Source organism: Capra hircus, chromosome 5 (assembly GCF_001704415.2).
Source record: "Capra hircus breed San Clemente chromosome 5, ASM170441v1, whole genome shotgun sequence".
NCBI classification, from domain to species: domain Eukaryota; kingdom Metazoa; phylum Chordata; class Mammalia; order Artiodactyla; family Bovidae; genus Capra; species Capra hircus.
The window spans coordinates 64581821-64600886 of NC_030812.1; the positions used below are offsets into that span (position 1 = coordinate 64581821).

The window sequence follows — 19066 nt, forward strand, 5'->3', positions numbered from 1 at the left end:
ATAAAAGAATAAAAGTAATACTTAGATGTAGTTATAAAGATGAGAAGGCAGTTTACAAACGTTACTTGTACAGGAAAGAGACCTTCAACACTCCTAGACAAGAAACAATTTTCACTGAGTTTGTGACAGCAAAATGAAGATTCTCCCCCTTCATCTCCTACTAATCAATCACTAAGTCACTCACCATGCTATGGATGATTCAAAAAAGGAGAAAATGTGGTATCTTTCCACAGTAAGTGAACACACAAAGAGGAGGAAGAGTGAAACAAATTATAAAACTATTCAGTGCTAAATTATCTGGGTTTAAGTGCAAAAGTAGTTCAGAGGTGGGGAATCACATAATTGAAAGCACAAATCTAGGGATTAGGTAGACAAACCTTGACAGGGATATGGGAGGTTAAAGAGATGAATGAATGAACTGTCAGCTTGTGGCTTAGACTATAGAGAACTTTGATAGGTAGGGAAACGCTTTAACAGTGGAGGTGACAAAATGGTGAATAAAGTGAAAGTCGCTCAGTTGTGTTCGACTCTTTGCAACCCCATGGAGTACACAGTCCACAGAATTTTCCAGGCCAGAATAGTGGAGTGGGTAGCCATTCCCTTCTCCAGGGGTTCCCAACCCAGGAGTTGAACTGGGGTCTCCTGAATTGCAGGTGGATTCTTTACCAGCTGAGCTACCAGGGAAGCCCACAAAATGGTAAGACAGTGTAAAATAAAAATTTTGCAAAGGATACTTTCAGGATATGTTAGTGTTTCAAATATACTCAGAAAAAATATTAGACTAATTCTGCTTTTTAAAAAAAATCAGTACTTGATACTACTAGGCAAATAGTATTAATAATAGATGAAATGGACTACCAGAAATTTTACTGACAAGAAGAATTATAAGGGTGAAAATGAAAGATAATTACTTATGCTATTTTATCTGTCAATAATTAAAAATTATTAATCAACCAGAGGACAGTGTGAAGGCCAGATATACAGCTATCCCTCCTCGTGCCCAGAAGTTTTATTAGATTCCCCCTGTACCCAGGAAGTGTTTGGGGAAGGAAGAAGGCAAGGAGATATCCTGAGAAGTAAATTACCTTCTGGGTTACTACCCACAAAAGACTATTAAAACAGAATAAACTAAGATGTTTTAACTAAAAAGACTAAACAAAGTGGTTTCTGAAAATCACATGAATGAGTGCTTAAGAAAAAGGTGTAATCCATGATAGGAACATTCATGCTCTATTATTTGTACATCTAAGCTGTGATATCTTTATATTGACTTGTCTACAAATAATATTAAAATTTATGAACACAAAAATTTATAAGTCAAAAATAGAGTCAATAATCAAAGGCTGTACTTTGAAAGGGAGAGGAAGTGACCTGATTCAAATATAATACTAATAAACCAACTTTACCACACAAACAACAATCTACTATTACACATCATGAAGCTTCGGAGGGGTAAAAAAATCTTACACGTTTACATGTCATTCCTTCATTTTTTCTTAAAAATATAAACAAATGCAGCAGAAACTACCAATTTATCATACCTGAGGGCCACCCCAGAGGAGAAGTGACATCTTATTTAACTTACAAAGACAAACATTTCTGAAGCATAGGAATTGTGAGATATTTTGTCAGATTTAAAAATAAACCTCGAAATTAAACTCTCAACTGCAAAGAAATAGCATATGGTAGTTTTCAAACAGATATTTAGTTATTTCATCTTCAAGGAATTCAGAATAAAAGGACTTTTCCTTTAACTAACATAAACCTTAACACAAACACCAGGAAACTACCCAGGAAATACGCCCCTTTCATTACTTTCAAGAAAAATTTTGATATACTTTGTAAGTTATTTGACTATATGCTACAGAAGAGGGAAGGTACTCCTTATCAGTTACATTAATGGACTTTCAAAATAAACCTGAATGGATATGTTTCAAGAATATGGTGATTATTTGTACAATTCACTACTTACAACCACACAATGGCTACAATGGCTAAAAAAACAAGCTTTAAGTTACTGCAGTCACTGATAGGGTGATACGCTTTATGAAATACTTTATGAAGTACTTTTATATTTCATTTCCAAGAGCACATGAGAGATCAAAGGGCTGAACACCACAGTGGTATTACCAGTACACGATCGTATGAAATTTCAGAAAATTCTTTCATCATTTTATAACTTTTCACTCTATTACACTCTTTTATTAACACACTATTTCATGGCCTTGACAGAGATCTGCAAAGGTGATCAAAAGATTTTACTATAATTTTTGGATGGTTCTTATAAAGACATTAAATCCTTACGTTTCACTTACTAGAGGTAAATTCAATACAAGCTGTCTCTTTTATCTCATTCTTAAAGCTCCTATTAGAACTATGAAATAATTAATCTTGATTCAAAATGTTATAAAAAACTAGAGGAAATTTTAGAAGACAAGCAGAACACTTTATTTCTATAATTATTTAACCATACATTATAATGAATAGTATACATTCTCCTGATTTCACTTTGTATCTGTAATTATCAGGCATCATTTAACTGCTCCTAAATGCAGATTGATCTTCCAAGCAATGCTCTCTTGGCCTGTCTTCAGAAGGCTCTCAGTCTCCATTCTTCTCTGTTTCCCATAAGGACTAATTTTAAGTAAATCACTTATTTTGTGATCTTAGCTGGGGTGGGGTTCGGGGAGGAACACTGTCTTAACTGTGGATCTTAAAGATGCAAATATACATGAGCATAAGTATTATGGGAAGAATTTAGCTAACATGGGATATATGGAAGACATTTGATAAACATTCTATTTCTCTCATAATAATTTTCAAAACACAGCATTATTGGCTTAGTGGATAACTAAGGTAATTCAGTATTCCCTTATCTAGCAATTTGGTTATATTTCTTAAAAAATCATTATTTTTTATGTCCCACCCTTCCTCCCATTCTAGTTAAATTGATGACTGCGAGAACATGACAACTACTAATATTCCATGTTTTATAGACAAAGTGAATGGGACATTGCACGCCTCTATTATTTTAGTCTTGAACTAAGAATTCCTTGGTTTTTGGAAGCCAATTTTCCTTCACCATAAATTTTATCTAATATTTTAAAAGATTACTGGGGAGGAGGAGGTAATGGATTTAGTTCTGACATCTTCTGTAGTTACAGTGAGTACTGCATCTTCTATTTCTTTTGTATCCCCCAAAGTACTAAATGTTGGCTATACTAAACATGTTTAATAAATACTTGTTGATCTGACTTGTTCTTACAGAACGGTACTGTTTTTAATATACAAGAACATCTGTTATTTGGCACTGACTAGGGATGAGATGTTCTGTATTAGTGAGTTTTTAAAATAATAAGCTTAACCCATTAAACACTTAAACACCATTTTTACCTTCTTTGAGAAGGAAGGGGATAATAAATCTTTCTAAATATGCATTTACTTACCTCTCAAAAATAATTTTAACTTTCTTCAGATGATGCTAGGTCATAATTTCAAGTACTAGTACTTATATTTTCCTGTACATAAATGTATGTATATGATAGATCTATATATGGAGGACATGAAGAGGGACCATAAAAGAACAGTGTTCTAACATGAGGCCGAATGACTAGCAATCCTATGATTTACTTGGGAATTCTTTTCTTAAACACATCTCTTGTCAGATGTTTGTTTGGTAATGGCATTTTTTTTTTTATAAAGACATGGTGACAGATACAGGATTGTACTCATTCCTTCACTCACTCACTAAATATTTAAGAGGGTACTCTTCTAGGGCTGGGATGACTCTAAGGTAGCCAAGCATGGCTGACCCTGCAAAATCCCTTAGTGAAAAGGGCAGTCTACTCCAGGGTCATTTTCCTTGTCCTCTGCCAAACTCCATTTCTCCTTTCTTGCGCCTCATCTGAAAGTTGGCCTAATGACACATGAATGAATATGACATCTTCGTTTCAAGAATTGGCACTGAGTGTTTTAGCAAAAGTATCTTTCAAAAGTGATAAATTCTTCCCAAGCAGAAGATGAAAACATGTCTGTAGATATTACACTAAGTATAATTCTATCAATTTTATTAAACCCTACATAATGCTTGACTTTGATCAGGGCATAGAAATAATATGAACATTTGCTTTTTCAATAATATAAAAAGATAAAAACTTCAATTGGAGAATCTACCAAACAGTATTTTTGAGGAGTAAATGAATTAATTTATATCGAACACTTAGTATGGTCACTTACTATTAACTGAATCAAAATTTCTCAACAGGGTATGGTTCCAACACCTAGTTACAACATTTCTGATTGTCCTAATGAGTGGGGTGCTACAAGCATTTAGTGAAAGGGAACCAGGGATGCTAGCCATTCTACATGCCTTTTGAATGTCACAGTAAAATCGAGAAATACTAGATGGGGCTTAGTATTAGGTGGAGCCTAATAGGTGGGGCCATTTCAAGAGAGGAAATATGTTTTTTCAATCTTTGTTAGTGTTCCATCCCATGTTGTAACAGTGAATTACTCTGACACCATCCATATAAAAATTGGCTAATTTGCAAGATTATTATCCTTCCCTATTTTTTCAACTTGACATCCTATAATCTGTCTTGTCAGGTTATTTCTATTTTGATTAGCCTTTATTTCCATACACTTTCACTTCCCATAGTATTAATTTTTTTTTAAATTACTACTGACTTCAGTTTTTAGTCTAATACCAAGTTCTGCTCAAGGTTATGACACTGCAGAACTCCAGATGGCACTATTTACATTGTACTCTGTAAGCCATAGCCCTGGAATTGTGCAGCTTGGCAGCTTTGCCTCTGCCTTACATTTTCCTGTTATCTTATTTTTCCAATAGGCAAATTTATTCCTTGTAAAGAGTGAAAAGACTACATTTTACTATATCTTCTTATGTGGTCATGTCTGAACATATATACACTGTACTGCTATTCCATAACTACTTGCTTTTTTATGGATATGTGTAATATAATTAAAACATTTTATTATATAATATTAAAATATTAATATTTTATAGAAATGTGGTACAATCAAAATATTTTTATCATTATATATTTTGATAGGTTATATTTTCTATGAGGTTCATTCAAAATTGTACACTTTTTTCTCATTCTTTTTTCTTTTCTTTACAATATTGTATTGGTTTTGCCATACATTGACATGAATCCGCCACTGGTGTACATGCGTTCTCCATCCTGAACCCCCCTCCCACCTCCCTCCCTATACCATCCCTCTGGGTCATCCCAGTGCACCAGCCCTGAGCATCCTGTGTCATGCATCGAACCTGGACTGGCGATTCATTTCACATATGATAATACAGAATGTATATTATGTTAGAATAATATAGAATGTATAGAATGTATAACATGTTTCAATGCCATCCTCCCAAATCATCCCACTCTCACCCTCTCCCACAGAGTCCAAAAGACTGTTCTATATATCTGTGTCTCTTTTGCTGTCTTGCATACAGGGTTATCATTACTACCTTTCTAAATTCCATACATATGTGTTAGTATACTGTATTGGGGTTTCTCTTTCTGGCTTACTTCACTCTGTATAATAGGCTCCAGTTTCATCTACCTTATTAGAAGTGATTCAAATGTATTCTTTTAAATGGTTGAGTAATACTCCATTGTGTATATGTACCACAGCTTTTTTTTTTTTTTAACCTCAAATGCTTTATTAAGAATGTCCTCCTTGTTGTCACACTGGTTTTCTAGCATGTCTTCATAGATATCCACGAGAAAGGCAATTAGGTAGGGAGAGCTGTGACTTGGTTGTAAATCAAGTAATTGATTTAACAGATTGGGATATTTGGAAAGACCATGATCCTGCAAAATCCCTTTCAAATAATTCCATGCACTTTCATTATGTGGGACTAGTTTGATCATTTCCAGAGTGTACTGGACTTCTCGCTCCAATATAGCACGATCATTATAGCCTGTAGTGTTAGAAATTACAAAATATCTTTGGTTCCAGACAGAGTTATTTCTCACATCCTCTTTAAGAAGTTGGTCTACAATTGCAGTTCATTATCCCAAAGTTTAAATTCCTGAATAACCCATTGTCGGTGTTGCCAGGCATGATAATTCTTTGCATCCTGAGTAAGAATATCTGCAATAAACTCAAGCTTCTGTGACGGGTCTCTCAGCCATTCCACCAGCACTCGCCTATGATGCCAAACTTGATTGTTTTTGGGCTGCTCCTCTATTATTGCAAAGATGTAGTTCATTTCCTCATGTAGAACCTTCTGAAGTGACTTTAGGAGTACTCTCCGGAAATGCCACACTGTGTAATTGGCTGCATTTAACTCAATAGCATCTCTGGTTAATTTAAAAGCCTGCTCACTTCTCTTGTCACGCTGCAGGACAGCCCGGAAATAATCATAGATGTCCTGAAATTTCTCACTATAAGTGATCGTGACCACTGGATTGGGGCCATCATTCTGCAGCACTGGATCTATTTCAGCCCATTCTGCTCTGAACCTGTACAGGACATAAGTGGGCAAGTCCAGACTCAGGAACCAGTTGTCCATAGGGGACGCTGCTGCCACCACCTCTTCCTGCAGCGGCTGGGGAGGCGGCGGAGGAGGATGGGGCTGAGGAGGCTGCAGCAGCTCCAACTGACTGGGCTCCTTGCCCTGCTCAACCTCCCAACCCAGCTGGCAGCCGCCATCACTGCTCTGCCCCGAGCTGAGGAGGTGGAGGAGGCCCCGCCACCAGGGCTACCACAGCTTTCTTATCCATTCATCTGCTGATGGACATCTAGGTTGCTTCCATGTCCTGGCTATTATAAACAGTGCTGCAATGAACATTGGGGTACACGTGTCTCTTTCAATTCTAGTTTCCTCCGTGTGTATGCCCAGCAGTGGGATTACTGGGTAGTATGGCAGTTCTATTCCCAGTTTTTTAAGGAATCTCCACATCGTTCTCCATAGTGGCTATACTAGTTTGCATTCCCACCAACAGTGTAAGAGGGTTCCCTTTTCTCCACAGCCTCTCCAGCATTTATTTCTTGTAGACTTTTGGATAGCAGCCATTCTGACTGGGGTGAAATGGTACCTCATTGTGGTTTTGATTTGCATTTCTGATAATAAGTGAGGTTGAGCATCTTTTCATGTGTTGGTTAGCCATCTGTATGTCTTCTTTGGAGAAATGTCTGTTTAGTTCTTTGGTCCATTTTTTGATTGGGCTGTTTACTTTTCTGGAATTGAGCTGCAGGAATTGCTTGTATATTTCTGAGATTAATTTTTTGTCAGTTGCTTCATTGGCTATTATTTTCTCCCATTCTGAAGGCTGTCTTTTCACCTTGCTTATAGTTTCCTTTGGTGTGCAGAAGCGTTTAATTTTAATTATGTCCTATTTGTTTATTTTTGCTTTTATTTCCAATATTCTGGGAGGTGGGTCATAGAGGATCCTGCTGTGATTTATGTCAGAGAGTGTTTTGCCTATGTTCTCCTCTAGGAGTTTTATAGTTTCTGGTCTTATGTTTAGAGCTTTAATCCATTTTGAGTTTATTTTTGTGTATGGTGTTAGAAAGTGTTCTCATTTCATTCTTTTACAAGTGGTTGACCAGTTTTCCCAGCACCACTTGTTAAGGAGATTGACTTTTCTCCATTGTATATTCTTGCCTCCTATGTCAAAGATAAGGTGTCCATAGGTGCGTGGATTTGTCTCTGGGCTTTCTATTTTGTTCCACGGATCTATATTTCTGTCTTTGTGCCAGTACCATACTGTCTTGATGACTGTGGCTTTGTAGGAGAGCCGGAAGTCAGGCAGGCTGATTCCTCCAGTTCCATTCTTCTTTCTCAAGATTGCTTTGGCTATTTGAGGTTTTTTGTATTTCCATACAAATTGTGAAATTATTTGTTCCAGCTCTGTGAAAAATACCGTTGATAGCTTGATAGGGATTGCATTGAATCTATAGATTGCTTTGGGTAGTATACTCATTTTTATTATATTGATTCTTCTGATCCATGAACATGGTATATTTCTCCAATTATTAGTATCCTCTTTGATTTCTTTCACCAGTGTTTTATAGTTTTCTATATATAGGTACTTTGTTTCTTTAAGTAGATATATTCCCAAGTATTTTATTCTTTTTGTTGCAATGGTGAATGGAATTGTCCTTAATTTCTCTATTTTCTCATTATTAGTGTACAGGAATGCAAGGGATTTCTGGGTGTTGATTTTATATCCTGCAACTTTACTATATTCATTGATTAGCTCTAGTAATTTTCTGGTGGAGTCTTTAGGGTCTTCTATGTAGAGGATCATGTCATCTGCAAACAGTGAGAGTTTTACTTCTTTTCAAATCTGGATTCCTTTTATTTCTTTTTCTGCTCTGATTGCTGTGGCCAAACTTCCATAAGTATGTTGAATAGTAGTGGTGAGAGTGGGCACCCCTGTCTTGTTCCTGACTTTAGGGGAAATGCTTTCAGCTTTTCACCATTGAGGATAATGTTTGCTGTGGGTTTCTCATATATAGCTTTTATTATGTTGAGGTATGTTCCTTCTATTCCTGCTTTCTGGAGGGTTTTTTTTTTTTTTTTACCATAAATGGATGTTGAATTTTGTCAAGGGCTTTCTCTGCATCTATTGAGAGAATCATATGGTTATTATCTTTCAATTTGTTAATGCGGTGTATTACATTGATTGATTTACGGATACTGAAGAATCCTTGCATCCCTGGGATAAAGCCTACTTGGTCATGATGTAATATCTTTTTAATGTGTTGTTGGATTCTGATTGCTAGAATTTTGTTAAGGATTTTTGCATCTATGTTCAGTGATATTGGCCTGTAGTTTTCTTTTTTTTTGTGTGGCATGTTTGTCAGATTTTGGTATGAGGGTGATGGTGGCCTCATGGAGTGAGTTTGGAAGTTTACCTTCCTCTGCAATTTTCTGGAAGTTAGAGTAGGATAGGTGTTAGCTCTTCTCTAAATTTCTGGTAGAATTCAGCTGTGAAGCCGTCTGGACCTGGGCTTTTGTTTGCTGGACGATTTCTGACTACAATTTCAATTTCTGCGCTTGTGATGGGTCGAAGATTTTCTATTTCTTCCTGGTTCAGTTTTGGAAAGTTATACTTTTCTAAGAATTTGTCTATTTCTTCCAAGTTGTCCACTTTATTGGCATATAATTGCTGATAGTAGTTTCTTATGATAATTTGTATTTCTGTGTTGTCTGTTGTGATCTCTCCATTTTCATTTCTAATTTTATTGATTCAGCTTTTCTCCCTTTGTTTTTTGATGAGTCTGGCTAATGGTTTGCCAATTTTACTTATCTTCTCAAAGAACCAGCTTTTGGCTTTGTTGATTTTTGCTATGGTCTCCTTTGTTTCTTTTGCATTTATTTCTGCCCTAATTTTCGGAGGAGGCGATGGCACCCCACTCCAGTACTCTTGCCTGGAGAATCCCAGGGATGGGGGGAGTCTGGTGGGCTGCCGCCTATGGGGTTGCACAGAGTTGGACACGACTGAAGCTACTCAGCAGCAGCAGCAGCTGCTGCCCTAATTTTTAAGATTTCTTTCCTTCTACTAACCCTGGGGTCCTTCATTTCTTCCTTTTCTGGTTGCTTTAGGTGTAGAGTTAGGTTATTTATTTTTTTCTTGTTTCTTGAGATAAGCCTGCATTGCTATGAATCTTGCTCTTAGTACTGCTTTTACAGTGTCCCACAGGTTGTGGGTTGTTGTGTTTTCATTTTCATTCGTTTCTATGCAGATTTTGATTTCTTCTGTGATTTGTTGGTTATCCAGCAGTGTGTTGTTCAGCCTCCATATGTTGGAATTTTTAATTGTTTTTCTCCTGTAATTGACATCTAATCTTATTGCACTGTGGTCAGAAAAGATGCTTGGAATGATTTCAATTTTTTTGAATTTACCAAGGCTGTATTTATAGCCCAGGATGTGATCTATTCTGGAGAAGGTTCTGTGTGTGCTGGAGAAAAAGGTGAAATTCATTGTTTTGGGGTGAAATGTCCTATAGATATCAATTAGGTCTAACTGGTCTATTGTATCATTTAAGGTTTGTGTTTCTTTAATTTTCTGTTTAGCTGATCTATCCATAGGTGTGAGTGCGGTATTAACGTCTCTCACTATTATTGTGTTATTGTTAATTTCCCCTTTCACACTTGTTAGCATTTGTCTTAAATATTGTGGTGCTCCTATGTTGGGTGCATATGTATTTATAGTTGTTATATCTTCTTGAATTGATCCTTTGATCATTATGTAGTGTCCTCCTTTGTCTCTTTTCACAGGCTTTGTTTTAAAGTCTATTTTATCTGATATGAGTATTGCTACTGCTGCTTTCTTTTGGTCTCTATTTGCATGGAATATCTTTTTCCAGCCCTTCACTTTCAGTCAGTATGTGTCCCTTGTTTTGAGGTGGGTCTCTTGTAGACAATATATACAGGGGTCTTGTTTTTGTATCCATTCAGCCAGTCTTTGTCTTTTGGTTGGGGCATTCAATCTATTTACATTTGAGATAATTATTGATGAGTACGATCCCATTGCCATTTACTTTGTTGTTTTGGGTTCGACTTTATACACCCTTTCTGTGTTTCCTGTCTAGAGAAGATCCTTTAGCATTTGTTGGAGAGCTGTTTTGGTGGTGCTGAATTCTTTCAGCTTTTGCTTGTCTGTAAAGCTTTTGATTTCTCCTTCATATTTGAGTGAGATCCTTGCTGGGTACAGTAATCTGGGCTGTAGGTTATTTTCATCACTTTAAGTATGTTCTGCCATTCCCTCCTGGCCTGAAGATTTTCTGTTGAAAGATCAGCTGTTATCCTTATGGGAATCCCCTTGTGTGTTATTTGTTGTTTTTCCCTTGCTGCTTTTAATATTTGTTCTTTGTGTTTGATCTTTGTTAATTTGATTAATATGTGTCTTGGGGTGAATCGCCTTGGGTTTATCCTGTTTGAGACTCTCTGGGTTTCTTGGACTTGGGTGGCTATTTCCTTCCCTACTGTAGGGAAGTTTTCAACTATTATCTCCTCAAGTATTTTCTCAGGGTCTTTCTTTTTGTCTTCTTCTTCTGGGACTCCTATGATTTGAATGTTGGGGTATTTGACATATTGTCCCAGAGGTCTCTGAGATTGTCCTCATTTAATTCGTTTTTCTTTTTTCCTCTCTGTTTCATTTATTTCTACCATTCTATCTTCTACCTCACTTATCCTATTTTCTGCCTCCATTATTCTACTGTTGGTTCCCTCCAGAGTGTTTTTGATCTCATTTATTGCATTATTCATTATTGATTGACTTTTTTATTTCTTCTAGGTCCTTGTTAAATCTTTCTTGCATCTTCTGAATCCTTGTCTCCAGGCTATTTATCTGTAACTCCATTTTATTTTCAAGATTTTGGATCATTTTCACTATCATTATTTGGAATTCTTTATCAGGTAGTTTCCCTATCTCTTTTCTCTTTTGTTTGGTTTGGTGGGCATTTATCCTGTTCCTTTACCTGCTGGGTATTTCTCTGCTTCTTCATCTTGTTTATATTGCTGTGTTTGGGGTGGCCTTTCCGTATTCTGGCAGTTTGTGGAATTCTCTTTATTGTGGAGTTTCCTCACTGTGGGTGGGGTTGGACAGGTGGCTTGTCAAGGTTTCCTGGTTAGAGAAGCTTGTGTTGGTGTTCTGGTGGGTGGAGCTGGATTTCTTCTCTCTGGAGTGCAATGAAGTTTCCAGTACTGAGTTATGAAATGTCAGCGGATTTTGAGTGACTTTGGAGAGCCTGTAAATTGAAGCTCAGGGCTATGTTCCTGCGTTGCTGGAGTATTTGTGTGGTATGTCTTGCTCTGGAGCTTGTTGGCCCTTCGGTGGAGCTTGGTTTCAATGTAGGTATGGAGGCTTTTTGATGAGCTCTTGTGGATTAATGTTCCCTGGAGTCAGGAGTTCTCTGATGTTCTCAGGATTTGGACTTAAGCTTCTGCCTCTGGTTTTCAGTATTATTCTTACAGTAGCCTCAAGACTTCTCCAACTGTCACTTCCAAGGCGGTTCCTTCTGTTTTAGTTTCTTCTGTTTGCTGGTCTCTTCAGTGTCTAAAGGGGGTGGTGGTGGACACTTTTTTAGGCTCACTTGTTCAGTCATGCTGTGGGGAGGGAGGAACACTGCAAACAAATAACACTGGCATCTGTGGGGAGTGCTCCCAGTGTCTCGGCTACACTGGGTTTGCCTCTGCTCACAGCATGTGTGTTTTCCTGTCTACACTGCTTAGGTTCTAGGTTTCTCTGCCGGGAACTGTCTGAGGCTGGTCCTGGGTTGTATGCATTTCCCAGGCTTAAGTCGCTTAGGTTCAGGCACTCGGGTACTCCACAAAGGCGCAGACTTGGTGGGCCTGCGTTTTGTCCCCTTCCCAGGTCCAAGCAGCTCAGGTTACCAGGTGTTTGGTGAGTGCAGTCACTTATCGCCTCCCCCATCCCTGCCGCTCGGTTTTCTGGGTGTATAGCCGGCGCACCTTCTCAGGCAGATGTCGACTGTCCAGAATCCCAAGAAATCTTGGTTAGCAACGAAGCCTGCTTGCAGTTTGGTAGATGATGCCTCTCTGAGGCACGACTAACCCCTTCCGGCTCTGGCTGCCCTCGCCTGCCTGTCTCCAGTGGGGGATGGGTCTGTCTGCAGCCAGCTAACTCTAATCAGTCCTTTGTTTGGTGAGCGGGCCTGGCAGTGTTTTAGGTTAGGGCTTTTCACAGGGTAGCTATCCAGAAGTCTGGTTTGGTATCTCAAGTTAGTTCCTTCAGATTGCCCTTGGGCCATTCAGGCCAGGTCCTTCCTCTAAGCAATGCAGCCCGCACCTCTCTGCCCAGCCCCCGCTTGCTAGTGGAGGATGCAGGCATCTGCACTGCTTCTCTGCTGGGAGTTACTGTTGGGCACTTAATCTGTGGGTTTTTTAATTATTTATTTATTTTTTCTCCCCAGTTATGTTGCCCTCTGAGGTTCCAAGGCTCGCCACAGACTCGCCAGTGAGAGTGTTTCCTGGTGTTTGGAAACCTCTCTTTTTTAAGACTCCCTTCCCGGGATGGATCTCTGTCCGTACCTTTTTTGTCTCTCTATCTTTTATAATTTTTCCTACCTCCTTTCGAAGACAATGGGCTGCTTTTCTGCTGCCATTCAGAAGTTGTTTGTGGAATTTACTCAGCATTCAAATGTTCTTTTGATGAATTTGTGTGGGAGAAAGTGGTCTCCCCGTCCTATTCCTCTGCCATCTTAGGACCGCCCCCCGAAAATTGTATAGCACGCTTTAGAAAATGTTTACAAAAAAGGTAGTATTGGGACAGATAAAGAACTGTTAAATGAGAACTCAATTTTCTTAAGAACTTGCAGATATTACAGAATATTAAAACTAGAGAAATCTTAAATAAAAAGTCATATTACAGAATGCACATTAGTAAGAAATATCTAAAATATTATATACAAATACTATCTTCTCACAGGATGAATTTGAAAATTGCCACTGAGAAGGGTGAATGAATTAAGAGTGCAGGTACTAGAGTCAGACTGCCTGATATTTGAGTTCCTCTCCTTAATAGTTATGTCCTTTTCCACAAATTATTAGCCTTTCTATGCCCTGTATCCCCATCTTATAAAAGGAGGGTAAAAAGAGAACCTATCTCAGATGTGTTATAAAAATTAAAATTACATAGGTAATTTAAAAAATAGTATTTAAAAAATTAAACTTACATAGGTAAGGCACTCAGTGTGGTTAGTATGCAGTAAAGTACTCCATAAAATATTTAGCAATATTATTTTTATTATAATTCATTTACAGGAAATAAAACACCTGTGTGAGTCTTAGAGAAGCTTAAAATGGTTCTGAAATGATTATTTACAGGTTTAAAAATATATCGGTCATTACCAAGAACCTAGCACAGTGCCTGGCACATAGTAGATACCTGACATTTGCTGTCTGGATGAACTAGTCTACAAATTTATTCTCTATACATTCATTCTCTGTATTAAGAGACAAACAAGTCAAAACTTTTAATGGATAGACTGAGACATTAGTACAAGTGAGACTATCTTCATTCTGAATCAGAATTGGGGAATTTTCAATAAAATAGGTTAAATTTTATGAACTTCTTGAAGGGATAGTGTGTTTTGAAATGGTGTCCCTAAGGACACAAATCTCTTACCTGATTATAATATTGTGTCTCCTTGAAAACGTCAAAGTCAAACATCTGAAGATATGCATAGATCAACAGTGTATGTAAAAGAATTTTTTTTGAGTTGCAGAGAGAAACATTCTTTCTGCTCTTTATAGTACAAAACAAGAAGAATCTATCTTGTAGCACTGTTTCATACTGTAGAATTACATAATAAAGCTTAGTAAATAAAAATTTTTATTCACCATTTAAATCGTTTTAAAGTGTATAGTTCAGGAGCACTTTGCACATTCACAATGTTGTGCAACCACCACCACTATCTAGTTCTAGAACATTTTTATAATCCCAAAAGGAAACACTGTACCCATTAAGCAGTCACTCCTATGTCTGGTCCTCCAACTCCCGGCAACCACTAATCTGTTTTGTCTATCCATATGCTGCTTCTGGAGAATTTACCTAATGGAAACACAGAGTATTTTATCTCTGGCTACTTTCACTTAACATAGTGTTTTCAAGTTTCATCTATGATGTACCATGTATCTATATTCATTTTTGTTTACAGGTGAATAGTATTTATCATTGTGTGGATATCTGTGCTTAGTCACTCAGTCGTGTCCAACTCTTTGTGACCCCATGGACTGTAGCCTGTCAGGCTCCTCTGTCCATGGGGATTCTCCAGACAAGAATATCGGAGTGGGTTGCCATACTCTCCTCCATGGGATCTTCCCAACCCAGGGGATCGAACCCAAGTCTCTTGCGTTACAGGTGGATTCTTTACCATCTGTGCCACCAGGGAAGCCCATGTATGGATATACATTTATTTGTCCATTCATTTACTGACGGACATCTGGGTTGCCTCCATCTTTTAGCTATTGTGAATAGTGCTGCTACGAACATTCCTTTGTAAGTTTTCATTTGAATGAACACATATTTTTAATTCTCTTGGGTCTATACCAAGGATTGGAAATGCTGGGTTACATGTTTAACATTTTGAGGAACTGCCAAACTCTATTCCATGATGGCTACACCATTTTACATTCCTACCAGCAAAGTATGAGGGTTTCAGTTTCTTCACATTCTTGCCAACACTTGCTTTTTCCTTTGTGTTTACAGTTATCTTAGTGCTCAGTGGCAGTTTATTTTGATTTTCATTTCCCTAATAACATTTAGCATCTTTTCATGTGCTTGTCAGCAATTTATATATCTTCTCAGGAGAATCATCTATTCATGTATTTTGCATATTTTTTTTTCTAAATTGGGTTGCTTATCTCTTTATAATTGAATTAGAAGAGTTTCTTGTATATCCTGGATGACACTCTTATCAGATATATAATTTGCACATACATTTTCCCATTCAGTGGAATATCTTTTCACTCCCTTAACAGGGTCCTCTGGTATTCAAAAGTTATAAATTCTGATGAAGCCCAATTTATTTATTTTTAATAGATGTGTTTTTTTGTGTAATAATTAAGAAACCATTACTAAATCCAAGACCCTAAAGCTTTGTCCCTGTTTTCTTCTTCTAAGAGTTTCCCAGTTTTAGCTGGATATTATTGAGGATTTTGCATCTATATTTGTAAGAAATACTGGTGTGCAGTTTTCTTTTTTGTGAAGTCTTTGTCTGGTTTTGGTTATCAGGATAATGATGGCCTCACAGAATGAGTCAGAAAGTGTTTCCTCCTATTCTACTTTCTGTAACCATTTGAGAGACAGGTGTTAATTCTTCCTTAAATGTTTGGCAGAATTTACCAGTGAAGAATCTTGTCCTGAGCTTTCTTAGTTGAGAAATTTTTGATTATTGATTCAGTTTCTTTATTTTTTATAGGTCTATTCAGATTTTCTATTTTTTTTCTTGAGTTTTGGCAGTTTTGTGTTTCTAAGAATTTGTCCATGACACCTAGGTTATCTGATTTGTTGGCATATAACTATTCATAGTATACTCTTATAATCCTTTTTATTTCTGTAAGGTTAGTAGTAATGTTTCCACTTTTTCTGATTTTTACCACTTGCAGTATTCTCCCTTTGTCTAGCTAAAGGTTTGCTAATTTTGTTATATCTTTTCAAAGAACCTCTTTTGATGTCACTGATTCTATTATTTTCCATTCCCTATTTTGTTAATCTTTGTTCTAATCTTTCTTATTTCCTTACTTCTGTTAGTTTTGGGTTTCTTCTTTTTAAGCTTTGTAAGGTATCAATTTAGGTTATTTGAGTTCTTCTTTTTAATGTTAGTGTTCACAGCTATAAATTTCCCTCTGAGCACTGCTTTTACTTCATCCTATAAATTCTGGATGCTATGTTTTCATCTTCACTCATCTCAAAGTGAAATCTAATTTCCTTTGTGATTTCCTTTTTTACTTATTGGCTGTTTAACGAGAGTGTGTTGTTTACTTTCCATGTACCTGTAGCTTTTCCTTCTGTTAAAGGCTTTTAGTTCATTACACTGTGATTAAAGAAGATACTTTGTGTGATTAAAAAACTAACTTTGAGGACTAATAGATGGTTTATTTTAATGTGTTCCAGGTGCATTTGAGAAGAATGTACATTTGGCTGATGTTGGGAGTGTATAGATGTTTTATATAGGTCTGTTAGGTACAGCTGGTTTAAAATGTTAAAATCCTCTACTTCTTTATTGACCTAGTTATTCTATTTAGCATGTTCTTTAAAAGCATAGTCTCACCAGCATACAATTCTAAATCCAAGAAGACACAGGTTTTGAATATGACTGCACAAGATTTCACTAAGGTACCTATATCACCAACATACACAGATCCAGACTCCAGTAGACATCACTTTAGTACAATGATAGGAATGATTCCTGGGATATATTTGGCTATATCTTCTACCCAAATTGCAGAGTTGTCATTTGGCTGGTGTCTTTATTTGTAACTCGGTAATTGTATACTTTGAGTTAATGAAGACAGTTGTACTGAAACATTTTCTGATTGCAGTTTGTCCCCTCAGAATTCCTAATTTCTCTTTTACTTTGAGAGTGTTTGTTACTACTCTTTCTTAAATTTCTTGATTTAGCTACATCTTCTGTTTCTTTTAAAGATCTTATCTGTATTGTTTAGCTTTTAGTCCAAGAGGTTTGACTTTGAAAGCCAATCAGAATAGTCCCTCTGGTTGGCAAATTAAGCTGATAAATACTAAAGTCAGCTCCCTAGCCACTGCTGTAAAGATATTATCAACCTCAAGTATCTCAGACCTACAAAAATAGGCATGTATTTCTTGCTTACGGGTCTGGGGACGCTCTATTTCATAATGCCAGATGGGTCCATCTCTGCTTAATGTATTTCTCACTTTGGGGCCAGTAGCTATCCAGGACATGTTTATCTTACAGTAGAAGACACAGGACAGCAGGTCAAGACAAACTAGGTAAAACGTTTAAAGTGTCCGCTTGAGTCACATCTGCTAACATTACACTGGCTTCAACAAGTCTCATGGCTAAGGTCAACAGAGCAAGCAAAGTCTCTGTCCACAGGAGTATGGACGGGAGAGTATTTACTGAACAGTAACACCATCAACCACAGGCTAGCAAAGTAAGACAATTAGGAGCAACATAATAAATTTTAAATTAAATTGATTTAAATTACAGGACTCATTTTGAAGTAAAGTCCTTTCTCCCATTTAGAGTAATAATGATTTTTCTTAAAATAAAATGATAATAATAGAAGGCAGTAGACTTTTAAAAAATTCTTATCACTTGACAAAATAAAAAAGCGGCAACCCTCTGCTACTCCCCCAAATTTTAGGACAATTTTACAATTCTACAAAAATCCCAAAGTCGCCTATAAGAAATAAAAAATCACAGACCTCTGAATGTCATCCAAGGTCTCTGGGGGGTATTCACTATTCACAGGATATGCCTTGGCCTGCAAAGACACTCATTTTCCCCCTCAAAGATTTCATTATTCCAAAAGCTGTGATTAGGAAACTCCATGTGTTAGAGAACTAAAGTGTCATTATTTCTTTCTAGTGATTTAAGTTTTACATTAAAAAATGGTCCCACTAACTCTTCAGTCTCTATACTCGGTTTTTTAACACTTGGGACTCTACTATCTTAATGTCATGTAAATCTTTTATGTCTCTAACATGAAAATCTTAACAGGCAGTACATAAAAAATAATGGCTTATGACTATAACTTTAAAAAGAGCGACTGAGAAGATTAAAATTGAAAAAGAAGTTAGTGGCTTTACTTCCAATGTGAAAGGTCACATACTTAGTAGTTTTATATTTGTACAACTATTTATAAATACTAGCAATTTTGTCATAGCTTTATCAAACATTAAAACTATGCAAAATAGCAGAGCAGTGGTTTTTGTTTTCTTTGTGTGTGTGTGTGTGTGTGTGTGTGTGTGTGTGTGTGTGTGTGTGTGGTTCAGTTTGCTCACAGCACTGTTAAAGCAAACGAGGCAACTGGCATTCCTCTAATGACTGCTTTACTTCTGATTCCTTAGCTTATCTCTACCTCCTACACTTGGTCTTCATCTTGTTCTTTACTTGTGATATTCTCCAGCTTTAGGTACTAGTAAAATGTTATAGCTACCTCATCTGTTCAATCTAGGCGGGGTTGAGGGGTGGGGGTGGTAAGGTGGAAGAATATAATATTGAAATGTACTATATTGAGTATCTACAGAAAAGCTTTAGAAAGAGACTTTTGACTTTGTCGAAACAGTAAATTCCCCAAGTCTTGCTTTAGCAAATGAGATTCTCAGTTCATCATTAAACATTAACTTCCCAGATAGAATCTGTGAAATAACTTCACAGAATGGCAAATGCCTTTTATTATCCTACTGATTCTGTTCAATGTTTGACCTGATATATACTTAGATTTCATAAACACGCAAACCTAAAATAAGATGGAGAGAGGCACCCAAGAGCTAGTTAGGGAATTTTTCATTAACTGAGATGAGAATTCAACTTACTGGTTTTGAAACTCCTGTTGGTGCCATACTTACACTTT

General features: G+C 36.9%; 1 protein-coding gene and 1 pseudogene across 2 annotated transcripts in view; both read right to left on the reverse strand.

Annotated features, from left to right (window-relative positions):
• Positions 1 to 19066, reverse strand: part of NUP37 (nucleoporin 37) — a 52143-nt gene that overhangs the window by 15941 nt on the left and 17136 nt on the right. The gene's annotated exons all lie outside the window — the stretch shown is intronic.
• LOC102173371 lies at positions 5599 to 19055 on the reverse strand (annotated as a pseudogene). Its single transcript, XR_001918142.1, has 2 exons — positions 19029 to 19055; positions 5599 to 6733 (listed from the first exon to the last, which is right to left on the reverse strand). The product of XR_001918142.1 is annotated as a protein farnesyltransferase/geranylgeranyltransferase type-1 subunit alpha pseudogene (transcript).